This window comes from Anthonomus grandis, chromosome 10 (genome assembly GCF_022605725.1).
Source record: "Anthonomus grandis grandis chromosome 10, icAntGran1.3, whole genome shotgun sequence".
Taxonomy (NCBI): domain Eukaryota; kingdom Metazoa; phylum Arthropoda; class Insecta; order Coleoptera; family Curculionidae; genus Anthonomus; species Anthonomus grandis.
Window position 1 is genome coordinate 17,018,737 of NC_065555.1, and position 13,896 is coordinate 17,032,632.

Genomic DNA, 13,896 nt, shown 5'->3' on the forward strand with positions numbered 1-13,896 from the left:
ACTCTCCAACCTCAGTAGAATTTCAAAATAAAGAACATTTAAAAAATCTATATAGTGGAAAGACTCCATTAGAAACTTTCTTTTTATTTTTCGACGATGAAGTTGTGAACCTAGTATTAGAGTTTACGCTAAAATATGCTAGAGATAATAACCGCCATAGCTTTTTATTGCGGAAAGATGAATTTTTAGGTTTTATTGGCATTCTCCTTTTATCGGGGTATCATAAGCTTCCACAAACTAGACTTTATTGGTCCAATGATGAAGATAAAGGTGTTGATGTAGTGAAAACTTGCATGAGTAGAAATAGATTTCAAAGTATCAAGCGAAACTTGCATCTTTCTGACAAGCTAGACAAAACTGACAAATTTTCAAAGGTGCGTTCATTTTTAAATATTCTAAACAAAAAAAATATGCAATTCGGTGTTTTTCTTCACAATTTATCTATAGATGAACAAATGGTGCCTTATTTCAGTAGGCACTCTTGTAAGATATTTTTGAAGAGCAAGCCCGTTCGATTTGGGTTTAAAATTTGGTGCCTTTGTTCATCTGGGGGGGTATCTTTTTTATTCTTTGCCATATGCAGGACATGACCCCAATAAAAAGTACTTTTCACTTGGACTTGGTGGCGATGTTGTTCTAAGTCTGCTGTCGGTAGTAGAAAAGCCTATAAACCACCAAATATTTTTTGATAACTTTTTTTCCTCATTTAAATTATTTGTACACTTGAAAAATAATGGCTTTTTTGCTACTGGTACCATCAGGGACAACAGAACTAACAAATGTCCAGTTGAAGATCCTAAGTCGATAGGAAAGAAGGACCGTGGGACCTACTCAGCGGCATATGACAAATTATCAAACGTCTCAATAGTTCGTTGGAACGACAATTCGGTGGTGACTGTTGCTAGTAATACTTTTGGCGTTGAGCCTATTAGTCGTGTGAAAAGATTTGATAGGAAAAAAAGAGTTGATAAGTCTGTTCCTCAACCCAATGTTATATCTGAATATAACAAGTATATGGGGGGAGTGGATTTGCACGATAATGGCATCGCCAATTACAGGTGTAATGTACTGGGAAAAAAGTGGTGGTGGCCTATATTCATCAATGCCATTGACAGCCTAACTGTCAATGCATGGAAATTTTATTACATTTTCAATGATACATCAATGTCGCAACTTGATTTCAAATCCTATATAGCACTTCGTCTTATAAAAACAGAGAAAATCACGGTAATTAGAAATCTTGCAACAGGAATCAACAAATTACGTTTCGACAATATAGGCCATGTGTTGACCCATAGTCCTGACAAGGCACGAAGGAGGTGTCGAATATGTCACAGTCAAACTGTATACTATATATAAATCTATTATATTAAAACAATTATATTAAAAAAATTTTTGGATGAGCCACATGACGATTTTCCTATGCTCCTATTTACTTATGGACACAAATTTAATATTGAAAATATACTATGGTATTATCCGGTTAATCACTTTTATATTGATCTAAAATATTTTTACTTTATGCCTATTTTAAATAAATAAAATATAATAATTGAAAACCCAACACTTTTTAAAGCTGTTTACCAAATTGCCTTATTTAGTTTTGGGAACGTTGAAGTAATGACATCTATTATTAACTGTCAAAATATTGATATTTCATACACATAACTTATTCAGGGGAATCAAACTAATGACTACAGCGTTGCCGGATTCTAAAGCTATTTTCTTAGGTTTCATTCTTTAGATATTGTCGTCGTCAGACTTTTGATTTAGTGGACTGTATTAGGTTTTTTGAGGTAGATTAATAGTTCGTTTTTTCAATAAATGTTCGAACGCACATTAGTGATGCATAATGGCTTACCTTGCTTCGTTGAAGTCGGGCTTGGTAGCGCTACCAGTTCATCATTCCTTCCATATCAGGCACTGACACTTTAGGTAAAGTTTAGTTTAAGTCGTTATTATAAGTTTAATTTAATTCGTTAAATAATTACTGCAGGAAAATCACCGGCGGTCAATATGTATAAGGCTGTTAGCGGTTAGCTGTTTTACAAAAACTACTTGCAAGTGTGTGTAGGTACTATTGCGCATACTTCCTTCCAATTTTTGGCAATTCATTTGGCCTGCATTGCGCCAGGTCAGTATGGTTACAAGCCCGCAAAACAATGTACGTATTTTCGCGGAAAAATGTATTCTAAATAAAATAGTTAATTATTAAAGAACCATCCTATGATTTCCCAATTTAAACAAAAAAATAAAAATATTCAATATTAATTAATCTTGGATTGATATCCAACAGATATTGTTTAATTTTTTTATTTGTATAAAGGTGTCAGGTGAAAAGGTTTATAAAAAGTTTTTAATGTCGATTTTTTATCCAAATACTTTATAGTAATTAATGTCTCTCATCTAATTTTTGTTCAATGTTCATTGCCATTCGTTTGTTGCATGAGCAGCAGGCGAATGCGACACATATAATGAATAAGGTAGGGGTTCCTTGGATTGGGTTGGACTTGGTTGGTTGGGTTGGATAATTGGACATTGAAAATTTTAATCGAATAATCACGGAAAAATACTATTCATTGTGTTTTGTTACTTAAATCAGTTTTTTAGAAATACAGTCTGTGAACATTTCAAATATTAGTAAACATAAGAATTCTTTCAAAAAACTGCGGCAAATTTATTTGACTGACAAACAATAATTATACTTGACAAGACGTTATGATGTATTATGTCAATTTAAAAATAATTTAAGAACGCGTCAAAACGCAGCCTCCTAGTCAAGAAATCAAAGCCTTCTATGGTATTTCTATTAATTAAATGCGTTTATTTATATATATGACTTAATTTTTTTCTTCTTATAGGCTTATTCATCCCCCGATTTAAAAAATAATCATACCAAATTATTGGGAGAAAACTTTATTTCAAAAGTGGTTGTTCGAAATAACGTGCTGTTTAAAAAAATAAAATAAAAGCCAAAATTACTGGTTTGGACATTTTAAATAGGCGTGTAAAAGATTTGAGTCATAAAATGCAATGAAAACTATTTTTCCGTGAATGGCACCCTATTTTAAGATTTAAAAAATTGTAAAAATCAACAAGTATAAAACAAAAAGTTTTTCTTACTCTCATTTAAAATAAAGTTAGTGTCACTTCTGGTTAAACACGAAACGATAGAAAACAACTGAAAATGTCAAAAGATGCTCTTATAGCAATTCCGTCAATATACCAAATTTTATATATTTATCTTGAAGAGTAAAATAGTTATTAAGTGTTCCCTTTTTCCTGTGTTACCCGGTATACAGAGTGTTCCGTTGATCATGTTACAAACTTCTAGGGTAGATAGAACACATAAAAAAAAAAAAGAAAAGTTCATATGAACATGGGTCCGAAAATGCTTCAGGGAGCTAGAACTCTTTGAAGATAACCTTTAAAAACTATAGTTTTCGTTTCATAGCTTCGGAACTACTTGAGCTACCGCAAGCAAAAGTTTATCCCTTTTAACCTACTAAACACAAACAATTTTAGCCAGGGGCGTGAAAACCAGGGGGATATTTGGTAAATTTATCCCCATTCTTTAAGACTTCAATTTTTGCCTATTTGAGTATCACATAAAAAAGGTGCGCTTAGCAAAAATCGTTAAATATCACCGTTTTTGTAAAAATTGACTAAAAGTAAACAATAATAATAAGTAATACAGCACCAGAATTAATTATTTTATTAATAAGGTTCAATTGCCGAAAACTATAATAATAGGATGCGTCCTAAAATACAAATCTTTTTACGGGTTGAGGCTTGTTTCTACTCTGGGACTGTATTAAGAAAATTTAATTAAATCTATTTATCATTAAATTTTATACGTGAAATTTTATAGGGGTTGAAAGAATTTTTGCTATGGTAAATATAAATTTATGTAATTTTTAAATTTACTTGATTGCACAGTATTGTGGGACGACCAGCAAAAAGTTAGAAGTTCAGTCTTGATTAATTCTCGAACCTTGTTAACATGCACTATCGCTTTTCGGCAAATGAACTTAGCGTTATTAATAAAATAATTAATTCTGGTGCTGTATCTTAACTTACTTTTAGTCAATGTTTACAAAAACGGTGATATTTAGAGATTTTTGCTGAGAGCACCTCTTTTATGCAAAAGGCATAGGAGCATCATAATCTAATACCCAGTGGCAGAAATTGAAAAGTCTTGGAGAAATGAGCTTAACTTTAACAAATATTCCCCTTGCTTCCTTCTTTAAAATTATTTTTGTTTAGTAGGTTCAAAGGAATAAACGTACTAACAATAATTTATGTTCCGAATCTATAAAACGCAGACTAGTTTTTAAAGGTTTTCTTCAAAGAGTTCTAGCTCCCTGAAGCATTTTCGGACCCATGTTCATATGAACTTTTCTTTTTTTTTACTATCTTCTATCTACCCTAGAAACTTAGATCATTGAAAGGCTAGAATCAGCATTGCCGTGGAACTATGGGCAGTTTGTTTGCTTGCAACATCGCAACGCCGCTCGATCGCATTGTTGATTCCACCGATACAAGTTCACCGGTACAAGTTATGAAATCTTTATGCGTTTTTTTAGCGTACTTCATTAGAGTAAAGGTACTTATTTATCTAATAAAAAGCATTTTTATGAAAATTAAATATTTTATAATTATTATAGATTTCTTAATAATTTTTTATTATTCTGCGTTTATGACCACGGTTATTCCTTAATATGATTTTATGACAATATCGGTATTTACTTGTGAAGAAATCGGCTTAAATCGCCTTTTTCCCATGGTGCACAAGTTTTTACTATCTTAACAGTTAACAACAAAAACACTGAAATGATTCAACCTTTTTCCTTTTTTAACCAAAAATTAAAGAAAAAACAGAACTTCTCAAATGTCGAATGTAAACACAAAGCCGTTTGTCTAGATGACATTTCGCAAGATGACATGATGATGGCTTTTGTCTGCAGTGTTGCCATTTCAAATTTTTTAGAAGCGGTTTTAGGAATAAAAATGTCAAAAGTCAAAACATGCTTTATTGTCGAAAGATTAACATCTCATTGACAAAGCTAAAATTAAATTATAAAATAACATAGATGGTTCAAAATTTGGAGTAGAAATAAAAATTTACATAAAATTGACATACCGTATAAATATAGCACTTGACACAAACAAAAAATAAAATAAAGTAAGGTGGGTACATAAATCTTAATATTACTTATGTTAGTCGATGGATTAAAAAATTCATCTAAGGTGTAATAAGCCTTACTAATCAAAAGTTTTTTACTCTGACATCGGAACTTTTTAAAGTTATTTAGGTTCTGCTAAGTTGTGAGGACAAATGGTTATACATTTTTTTGCATCATAGATAAATGATCTCTTTGCACGGGAATTTGTTTTAACCGCAGGGAGACTTTAGGAATAGTTTTAATCAAATATGAGCATATGATTAATTTTCGTCAGTTTCTCCTATTCCTTCCAAGACTGACATGCCAGTATAATCAAGTACCACGCGGGCGGAGTCGCGGGTTTACTCTAGTAACCAGTAAAACATAAATTATATGCACATATTTTGTGTACTAATATACAAAGTATCACTGTCGAAGTATGTACCTACCTCTTTTTTTTTAATTTTCTGGGTTTAAAACCATTTCAAAAATGGCACCCAACAGGCAATTTCAAAGTTCAGGATAGACCTGAGATATTTTAAAGTGCATAATCTCCGGTATCCTGAAGTATCCAAAGTTTTTCTGTTATTAGGGTTGTTCTGTGACTTGTTGCTTATAATCATCTCCATAATGATAATGTGCATTCAACAACGCTCAAAGAAATTAGCACCTATTTCCAGGTTTCCACTTGGTGGTGAATCTTTGGATAAAACATTGTAATTTTATCACTATAAATCTACTTAACATTTGTTTGGTTTTTTTGGACATTTATATTAATGCCAAGGTCCTTCAAGGATAATTGTTCTGTACACAACAAGTATTTTTTATTGTGTACAGAACATTTTATTCAAGAGATATTGCTAACTGGTGAAAACTTTCTAATTCCATAAACACTTCCACTTAATCAGCAATTATCATCCGTAAGCAGATGTCATCTTTACAAACTCCCCAAAGGCATTTCATAGAATCAATTAGTGTTTTAGGACGGGTTTAGGTGGGTGAGTAGCTTCTGACTGACAGAACTTCAGAATTAAATAATTTGAGATATTATTTCGCAAGCCAGTGAAGTGCTCTGCCTTTTTGCTGCTTGTTTTTCAAGTTTGTTGGTCATGTGTGAAGCTATTGATCTAGATGTAAACTGCCAATAATGGAGTGAAGAAATGAAAATGGAAGTAAGTGAATCTTGTTCCCTTTGAGTGTATTGGTGAGCAGCAAACTAACTTCTTAAGGCACCCATTATATAAGAACCATCACCTAAAACCCTTGGATTTATTACCTCCATAGGGGCTAGAGTTCCACCATTTAAGTTCAATAAAAAAAGACATCATACACGATATGTTTCAACTGAAGCTATATAACGAATTAATTTATATTCCTTACATGCCAGCAGGCTTTCTCGCTCTTACACGATAAATCCATATTCGGCGGTCGTCATTGCGAGATCTCTCGGGCGTACACAAGGGCCATTGCACCGAAAAGCCGGGAGTGACCTTGGGGTCGACCACGTGACTAAAGGGCCTTGACCTTTCCGCCCTTTTCTTCGTGCGCTGCCTCGTCGTCTGGCGCGATCCGCTTCCCCCATAATGTGTTAAAATGAGACGGGAATAGTCGGGATAGGGTGAATCTCCTCGATAAAATGATCGATTTAAGTGCATCCTTTTAGACTGGTGGTGGTGGTGCATTTATTGCACGATGATGTGTCGAGAGGGGCGTGTTCTGTGAACCGGGTTGAAGTATAGGGTAGGTTAGGGGTCGGACTTCTTTATTTTATTCAAACAAGTTTTTGGATTGAGACATTTCAGTTAAAATAAATAAATAATTTTTTATAAAACTTAAATCAAATGAGAAGTTAAATACTAAAACATTAACTAAAATTAATAAAATATTCAAGTCTAAATAAGCTTTATTCTTTAGAAACACAAAATATTTATAACAAAGGTATTATAAAAATATTGGATTAAGCAGTAAAACAAAACAACAATAATACACTCCAAAGAGAAAAAAAATCAGTTCGACTTTTAACCTCAAAAAAATACAGAAAATGCAACCGTCGAACTGACCAGTATAATTTTTAAACTCAAGGCAAAAAAAAGTATCTGTGTTTTTATGGACCTAGCCAAAGTATTTGATATTGGTATCAGGGGAACGGCTTTAGAACTTTTTAATTCATATTTTTTAAAATTTTTTTTTATTTATTAAATTTACGGGAATCCTCATATTACAAAATAAATGTACAAAATAGATTATTACACAATAGAAAACTTAACCTAGTGAGTTGATACAATGTAAATAAATATATATATATATATATATCTAAGAACTGAGTTGACACCATTACAGCCATAGTCTGCTCAGGCTATTCTTAAAAACGGACAGTGAACTACTACATAAATCAATGTTATGAGCGTTTAAGACACTCAGAGATCTATCGATAGGAGAATGACGGCCATATTCAGTTCTGTGCATAGGAACATGATAAAGGTCAAAATTGCGTAGAGTTCTATTTGGAACATTAAGAACCACTTTAGAAAGAAGGTCAGGAGCATTAATCATGCCATTAACCAGCTTAAAGACAAAACAAAGATCAGCGTTCACACGCCTTTTGGCCAATGTGTCCAGGTTAAGTCTTACTCTCATGTCCTCACGATGGTACTCGTCAAAGCTAATGCCCATTCTAAATGCAGCACACCTTAAAAATCCATCTTGCACTCTCTCAATCATATCTATTGAATTCTGATACAGAGGAGACCACACTACTGAAGAGAATTCAAGATTAGATCTAACCAGTGAGACATAAAGGAGTCTATAGGCTTGCAGAGAGAGATGTGAACTATACCTGTTTACAGCACCCAACACTCTTAGTCCCTTTAAAGTTATTTTAGAGATGTGATGAACAAATCTCAGATGCTCATCGAACCAGACGCCCAAATCCTTGACTACATTCACATACTGCACGGACTTACCAAGGATGCTATATGTAGAATTGAATCCCTTCGAACCTCTATGAAATGATATGTAGCAACACTTGGAAATATTGAGCCTCTATTCGTTCATCACTGACCACTCACACAAAGCATCAAGGTCTTCCTGAAGTTTGGCTATATCATTCACCTGCTTAATCTGCATGTAGTGCATCAGGTCATCAACAAACATACTTACAGAACTATGGTTGATCACATTAACAATATCATTCACAAATAGATTGAAGAGCAGAGGGGCACAGTGAGATCCCTGAGGAACCCCTGAGACTACATTAGTAGGTGCAGAAGTACAGCCATGCACCTTCACACTCTGAGTTCTTCCTATCAGAAAACTCTGTAGCCATTTTAAGAGGGAGTTATGAAAACCAGCACTTTCCAACTTGGCCAGCAAGAGACCAAAGTTCACCCTGTCGAAGGCCTTGGAGAAGTCGGTATAGACCACATCAGTCTGAACCCCCCTCTCCAAAGCCTCCAACAGATCACACTCGTATTGAACCAAACTGCTGGTTGTGAATTTTCCAGAAGAGAATCCTGACTGTTTTTCACTAATGATTCCTTTGCATTGCCATGTTAGCTTACCGCAAACCAAACTATCAAAAAATTTGGCCAATGAGTTTTGAATACATACTCTACGATAATTGGCAATATCCCCCCTATTGCCAGCCTTAAATATCGGCATGATGAAACTGTGCTTCCAAGCTTCTGGGAAGGTAGAGTCCTGTAAAGACATAAAGTCGAAATTATACCCATTTGTAATGACGTCATTTTTGTTTATCTTTGTTTAGCATATTCCAAACAGCGACGACAACAAACTTTTGAAAAAAATTGGTGTCTGATGATTATTCATCTTTTATATACTAGGTTATGTGAAATATCTGTCACTGTCAATCAAAAATATTGGTTTGTCAACTTGTTCTTGAACGTTATTTCGAAAAGGGTTAGATAATGCCTAAAAAAAGATATAATAGGTATAATGAACAATCGCAGCTGATGATTTTAAATATATTGGCTTTTTTTCAACTGGAAAAGGAACAAGTTCGAAACGGAATTGCACTTCAAATTGAGCACAACAACGATCGCAAATATAAAGAAGAATGGGATAAAATCAGATCAGGATGACGCAGCCCGTATATCTTCCAAGCAAAAGACAGCAAAAACCAAAATTACAACATATTTGAAACATAGAATTCGGGACACAATTTATTCTATGTACGCCAGAAAAGAATATGTAATATTGGCAACAATAAGAGAAAAGTTCAGGGAAGAAATTGAATATTTTGAGTTTTCCATTGACTCCTTAAGAAGATGGATCAATAGTATAGGCTTCAAGTGGAAAAAATCAAATAACAGAAAATATTTGATGGACTTGCTAAATATTGTTCATAAAAGAATCAATTTTTTAAGGGAGTATATCAAAAATAGAAATGTAGGTCCGGAAGGTTTTACTCCAGTTTTCATTGACGAGACGTGGATTTTTAGCAAGGAATCATTTCGTAGTAGCTAATACACGGGCTGGATAGTGTTCATTGCAAGCTACACAAACCCCATCAACATCATTTGACCAAACCGCCTCAGGTAGGTTGTAATCACCGAACACCAGCACCGATGATTGTTGGTAGCTTTCACAGTTTTTTTATGAACTGACATCCCATGTAACTCGTACTTATCGCGTGTAGCATTTCTTGGAATATACTCTCCACCAAAAACAAATGATTTCTTGCAAATATTTACTTCTACATATACTTGCTCCACTAAAAAATAGAATTCAAAAAGTGGTTCTGAATGATAGAATTTGTAGAACTATCGAGTTCCACATAGGGAACGGTATTGGGGCCTCTCCTCTTCTTAACTTATATCAATGATATTGGCAAACTTCTAGTTGGTTGAAAAATTGTTTCATACGCAGATGACACAGCAATAGTGTTTTCTGCAAGTAGTTGAAAAGCAGTATATTCTGAAGTAGAAGGTAATATGCAAGTTATACAAAATTGGTTACATCTTAACCGATTGAGCCTTAGTGTAGATTGTAGTTAAACCAAAGTTCATTTCCGTTTCCTTAACTTCTGCTGATCAACCACCAAATAATTTAATTAAAATTAACTGTGAAAAATGTAAATTTTTAAATTGTAATTGTGCACACATTAAAAAAGTCAAATTAAAAAAATAATTGGGCATAAAAATTGATCAATTTCTGAGAGCATATTATAGAAACTGCTAAGAAAATTCGAAAAATGTATTACAGATTTTATGAATTAAGAACAATATTAAATATGTTACTACGGTTTACTACTCCTTAGTCTAATCTGTGTTGCGATATTGTATTGTGGTGTGAGGTGGCTCTTACGATGGTGCCATTTCGTGTCCTAAAACGTGCCAAAACACAATTATTAAAATAACGTTCTATAAAGATCATTTATACCCAACAGAATTGCTTTGTAAAGAAACCAATATACTTAGTGTTCCAAGCTTGTTTATTATTATAACTCAAATTAATCAACCGCGCTACATCATTGACATTAAATACGAAACTAGACCTGTCACAAATGAACATGTAGAAACTCCATTTTTTAGAAGATCTTATTTGGAAAGAAATATTTGTTACCTTGCTCCCAGATTCTATAATCTTCTTCCTATTGAAATAACACCTCAAATAAACAAAAAAAAATTTTAAAAAGTAGTAAAAACATACCTATATTCAAATTATTTACTCTTTTATTCCGTGATGTTGTGATAAGCTTGATTTGTCTTTGTTTGATTTTAATAACCCTGTATAACTGTCTTTTGTTCTGTCTCTCTAGTCTCTCATCTCCATTCTACTCATTTTCTCTTTATTAATCATATTTGGGTTAAATTTATATTTTTTCCTTATTTAAACTAGAAATATAGGTAAGTAGTGTATTGCTGTGCAAATGTCAGAATATTTGGTGAGGTATTAAACACAGGGTATGCTGACCCTAAATAAGAACCTCATTAACGTTATTAACATAACAATTTTGTAGAAAGAAAATAGTGGCAGATGTCTTTATTTGATACAAGAGCCCCATCCCATTTCAGTTAGCCCAACATAACAAATTCTTAATAATTGCTGTATCACCAAAAATAGACAATTAATGTGGTTTTGTGCACTTTTTATTTATACGTGATAATTTTATATTAGTTTCAACTAAAAGGTCTAACAACAATAACCATAACATATAATATGACAAATAATCATACTTTTTGAATACGTTGCACAAAAAAAACATTTATTTATCACAAAACAACTGTTATTTATTTTTATTCATATTAAACTTACCGATTCTTATTAGGAGAGAGTCTCCTTAAAACAAATATTTCAAAATGATTAATAAAATTATATCATATCCTCAGTATATATTTTCATTTTAAGAATAAAGTCTAATACTAAAACTCGTATTAATTTGGTTTCAACTTCTTTGTATTTTAGTTTAAAATAACATATATTTTTACTTTGAATTTAATCTACTCTCAAAATAAAAACTGGTCATTTACGATTAAAATTACATATCCTTTTAAAAACGCATCCTGTGCATTTGATTGCTCATTTTGAGAATATACAGGGTGTTACTTAAAGGTATGTCATAATTTAAAAGGGACATTCCTGGAACGATTTTAACTCGAAAAGTTCATATAAACATGGTTCCTAAAATGCTTAGCTTTTAAGATACAGGGTGTTAAAAGTTTTATTTTTTTTCGTTTTAATTAAATTTTTCAAATACGGTTTAAAATATTGAACTGAATTTTGGCGCAGGATATTATGGCATAAAAACATATTTTTTAGATGTTCACCTACTTTTTTTTAGCAACCAGTGGCGTAGCTATGATGAATTTTTAATACAATTTTACAAAAAAAATACTACGCCATTGACTTACGAAAAAAATTATGATTTTATCTTAATTATCAATCAATTATAAACAAAAAAATTCCTTCATGACTTTTGCCGTAAATCTTACCATTTGGGTGTAATCGTTAATTAAAAAACGTCTTTTATGCATAAAATGCATCTTTAAAAATTATGGAAATAAATCAAGTTAGCTCTGCTAATTACCAGAAATTCTTTTTTGTTGTTTTAAACATTATGACACTTGCGTTAGTGATTATTCTTGACAGTTTATTTTTAGTACCCTTTGGATCTTAAAACGTAAATTGTACTAGTTAAAAAATTATAGAATATTTTAATTTGGAAATGACGCAAATGCATTTCCTTTATGGACTTGCCAATGGTAATGCTATGGAGGCGCGGCGTTTGTATCAAGAAAGGTATCCTAATCGCGCTATCCCAGATAGAAGAATATTTATAAACATTCATCGTCGTCTGGCTGAATCTGGGAGATTTAAGGCTAATTCTGCCGAGGGAAGGCCCTGTACATTTAGGACACCTGCAGTTGAAGAGGCTGTCCTACATGCAGTCGAAGAGGATCCGACCACAAGTACACGAAAAATTGGTATGGTATTGAACATCTGCTACAAGACGGTATGGGAAATTTTGAGGGATTCTTTGTTATATCCTTTTCACATACAAAGGGTTCAGGCATTGCTTCTTAGAGATTATGAACCGCGTACGCAATTTTGTAGATGGTATCTCCAAAAAGTAACACAAAATCCTCAATTTAGTGCGAACATCTTGTTTACGGACGAAGCTAATTTCTCCAGAAATGCAATAATCAATTTCCACAACAATCATTACTGGGCTCAAGAAAACCCTCATGCGATTACAGAGACACATTTTCAGGAACAATTTTCAATAAACGTTTGGATCGGTATCGTATCCGATGATTTAATTGGACCATCTTTTTTACCAGGACGCCTTAACGGACAGAATAATTGTAATTTTCTCCATAATGATTTGCCTTTGCTTCTCGAAGATGTTCCTCTTCAGTTACGGCAACAACTTTGGTTTATGCATGATGGTGCTCCAGCCCACTTTAGCATATTGGCTCGTGAGCATTTAAATAGAGTCTACCGAAATAAATGGATAGGCCGTGGAGGACCACAGTTTTGGCCACCTAGATCACCTGACTTAAATAGCCTAGATTTTTTTTATCAGACATGAATTGTGACATTAAAAGAACTAAGAAATAGAATTATTGACGGATGTGAAACTATACGAAACACGCCTGGAATTTTCGAAAGAGTTCGTGATTCTATGAGAAGAAGAGCAGAAGCCTGCATAGAGGCAAGAGGTGGGCATTTCCAACATTTGTTGTAAATTATGTATGTATGTATTGTATTTAATTGTTGCTTTTTGTTCACCAGTTTGTAAAAATAGCTTGAAAATAAATGTTTAAAAAATGTACCTAATAAAAACTGAAAATAAAATCAAACTTAACATAATCAAAAATAATCATAAATGTCAGTGTCATAATGCTTACAACAACAAAAAAACAGTTGCTGGCAACGAGCAAAGCTAACTTGATTTATTTCCATAATTTTTAAAGATGCATTTTATGCATAAAAGATGTTTTTTTAATTAACGATTACACCCAAACAGTAAGATTTACAGCAAAAGTCATGGAGGAATTTTTTTCGTAAGTCAATGGCGTAGTACTTTTTTTGTAAAATTGTATTAAAAATGCATCATAGCTACGCCACTGGTTGCTAAAAAAAGTAGGTGAACATCTAAAAAATGTGTTTTTATACCATAATATCCTGTGCCAAAATTCAGTTCAATATTTTAAACCGTATTTGAAAAATTTATTAAAAACGAAAAAAAAAATAAACTTTAACACCC

At 32.8% G+C, this 13,896-nt stretch overlaps 1 protein-coding gene across 2 annotated transcripts in view; it reads left to right on the plus strand.

The window, feature by feature from the left end:
• The window catches only part of LOC126741442 (nuclear hormone receptor FTZ-F1 beta), a 127,520-nt gene that overhangs the window by 16,483 nt on the left and 97,141 nt on the right, over positions 1–13,896 (plus strand). The gene's annotated exons all lie outside the window — the stretch shown is intronic.